A 3,342-nucleotide genomic window follows, 5' to 3' on the forward strand; every position below is an offset into this window, starting at 1 on the left:
GAAAATGCCGATGACTTGGATCTGTGTCCATGCATCTAAACCGCGCGTTTAAATTTCAAATGGTTGTACGATTAAATATCATCGCTGATATTGGTGACGAATGTAAACGATGTGGAGCGCGATATCTAACGCGTTTAAATCGCAATCCGTGTTAGACTGTCCTCATGTGTTAAAATCGCCGCCCTATTAGAAATATAACGAGGGCGGTGCGTTTATAAAACGGGGTTTTAACCTCATTATCAGTAAGCTGAAATGCGGAGGCGTCACATCAATATCCACACGCGTGCTGATGACGTCAAAGGCGGCGGCGTGGTGCATGCCGGGAGGTGTAGTTTTTCACTCCTGTTGTCAACAGCACCATTTTATCCACTGTTTTGAAGCGGTTTCTCGGATGGTTTAAATCGAAATGCACAGATATGATCCTGCGGATAAATTAGGTAGAATATATTACATCTATGTAGGTGATGGTTAAAGATGCTAGACTATTCACTGGGCTATAACTGAGTATATATCCTTTAGCATTGTGGGTCGTGAGTGGACCAAGCGCATTTGGTGGTAAATTTTCCTTAGCACGCAATCCTAAGTGCTTGCCAGAGGGACAGAAGAGGGATTTCACAAAGATAATCATGATTGGTACCTGGTCTCTGGCATCTGCTGAAACTAACAAACATGCACGCTGGACAGCTGATGAATTAAGCATTAATATTCTGTTTAACTCCTGTCTGTCTTTGTCTTTCTAGAGGCTTTAGAAACTGATCCCGGAGAGTTGCTGTCTTCACACGTCAGTGTTTGTAAGAAGATTTTAAAATCAGTTGGTCCCTGACAATCGCTTTTAAGCAATTTCCGAGCTGACAATTCAAAATCGAGGCCCTTGCTTTTAAAACTGATGCTTAAGACTAGATTTCAAAGACTTTCACCTTGATGTTCGCAAGAGATGTTAGGACTGTTGTAAGTCTAACCGAAGGAGCTTTCAAGACAGACCAAACTCATCATGCATCTGGAGGTGAAGGTTGGGCGTTGAACTTCATCGTGTCCTACTTGTACAACAGCGCCCCCGCGCCGTAGGGCGGATCTGTTCGGTGAGGAGTTGGAGCGCATCTCAGTGTCCCGCTCGGGCGGGCACTGGTACCCTGAGGCTCCTTTACGTGGTTCTGCCTCCGCTGCCTCCATCTGGGAGCTCCCAGGGACCCTGTGGTGGAGCTGGCAGCCAGAGGAAGGGTCTGACACCAAAGAGGTCCGTACAATGTTCCCCTGAGTCAGCATTTGATCGACTTCACGCGTCTTTACCAGATTCGGGGAGAAGGGTGCCGTGAAAGTCCTGTACACTGGAGGATCCACCAGGTTTAGGCGCAGACGCCGAAAGGTCGATGTTTCCTCAAAGGACGTGGAGTTTGAGGACGCCAGAGTCTGGGCTTTAACCCAGAGTAAGGCCCAGGTGTTCATACCGATCGGTGGCCAGGTGTCGCCAGTCATGCTACCTCACTCTCCAGTTCGCCAACTCCTCTTTCTACCTCATCTGTCTGGTCTCTCTCGCCATGCTACTCCCAGCACCCCACTAATCCCAGGTGTGCTCATTCCTCCAATACATCCACCCCCGCCCAAGCGGTTCTTGTACTCCACTCCGAATCCCCGCCCGCCTCAGCGATCACCTTCACTCACAGCCAGCTTGCCGCCAACTGGAAATTCAGTCTCCACCAAGATGAAGAAGTGTGGCAACCCCGGAGTTGCGCCCGGTTCTGGCGCGCCCGGTTCCCGCAAACAGAGGATGATCACGGCCCCAGCACCATCTCCCACCAGGCCTGATCAAGCACAAAGTCTTCTCCTCTCCATGCACTCTCTAGCTGGACCCATCCCAAGCCAACTGGTTCCTAATGCTGTGCAGTTTGTGTTTCGCTTCCCAGAGTGTCCTCTACTTTGACGCAGAAGGTCCGGCCAATGGCGCCATTCCAGGTCTCCACACCCACACACCTCCTTCGATCCGTTTCTCCAGTCCACAACCAGGTCAGGCTGGGAATCATTGAGGCAACAGTGGAATTTCCTTCATGGATAAACCTCCATCAGGAAGGACTTGGATACAACCTGCAGCAGATTTTGGCCAGGCCTTCCAACCCGTGCTGGCAACCAAAGTCTCAGAGTTGAAGACATCCCAATGCTGGAAACATTTCCTTGAGGACATTTTTCCTCCCCTCCATTAATCACTGTTATCACACCATGATAAATCGTGAGGACAGACCACACAGAGTATTAATTGTGATTATTCTTCCGCTCATTTGTTTCCTCGCTTCATGATGTATATTTTTTGCGAAACTGACTATCTCTGAGTAACTACGCCTCCTGTTGCACAGGTGTTTTGTCGGTCGCTTTCAGTGATGAGTCACTTCACGCCCGATGTTTGTCTCCTCCGTAATTCAGGTTAATGCTACTTTTTAAAATTGATTCTGGGGAAAAAAGCTAATATTCTGTGGAGAAGGTTGTAGATGCCTAAAAGGGATTTTGGGATAGTTGATGTTCAGAAACGCCGACGCCTGAGATTACAGCCACAAAGTATCAATTTGTAGATGCGACCGTTGTCATAACTCGAGGATTAATGGTAATGCTGCGACTCGTTCTCTGAACCGACATATCTGGAAGTCGGAGCTGATGATTAAAGAGGCAGCCCATGTCTGGTGTTTTGACAGCTTTCAGGATTCTTTCCTTTGAGTTTGAACACACTGGACAAATCCTGATGAAACCAGCCAGAGATTGGCATCTGGCTTAATGAGTCCGATTGGGAATTGATGTTGCCATTTTCATTCCGCAGATCTAGTAATCTGACATCGGCGCAGCGGACCAATGACTGATTGTGTTCTGGTCAGAAGTGCTTGAAGGTACTACACAGAGGTTTTGATGAGTCTTTGAAGGTACGAGGTCACCGCACGGAGATGCACAGATCAGGCTTCGTCACAGAGGCCCACGTTGAATTAATGTTTACCTTACCTTCCAGAGGTTGTACGGTGGTCAGCGAGATGCTACGAAATTGCACCCTTGTTTTCTCCGCCTAGGACTCCTGCGAATGTTACCTTTGCTATATTCCGACCGCAGTGGCTGTGTTCTTTGTGAAGCGCTTGATTGCGCTTGGATGGAGGCTGGCGTCTCTAGTATCACTTCTCAAGGTAGAGCTAACGTTACCAGCGACATCATCTCAAAGCGACGCCCATCCAGCTGCGCTGCACTTTACACGGGCCCATGGAAACTCCCGTAATGCCCTTCACAATAAACAAATAAACACTATATGCAGATGCTGGCAGGTCCTTTACTGCCTTTAATGGCCAATTATGACTGGAACTATTGCTTGGTAAATGA

The 3,342-nt window shown here is 48.4% G+C and overlaps 1 pseudogene; it reads left to right on the forward strand.

Moving 5' to 3' along the window:
* The first annotated feature begins 991 nt into the window (after window positions 1–991).
* On the forward strand, window positions 992–2,139 carry LOC122333251 (annotated as a pseudogene).
* Window positions 2,140–3,342: the final 1,203 nt, after the last annotated feature.

This window comes from Puntigrus tetrazona, chromosome 3, assembly GCF_018831695.1.
Source record: "Puntigrus tetrazona isolate hp1 chromosome 3, ASM1883169v1, whole genome shotgun sequence".
In the NCBI taxonomy this organism is placed as follows: domain Eukaryota; kingdom Metazoa; phylum Chordata; class Actinopteri; order Cypriniformes; family Cyprinidae; genus Puntigrus; species Puntigrus tetrazona.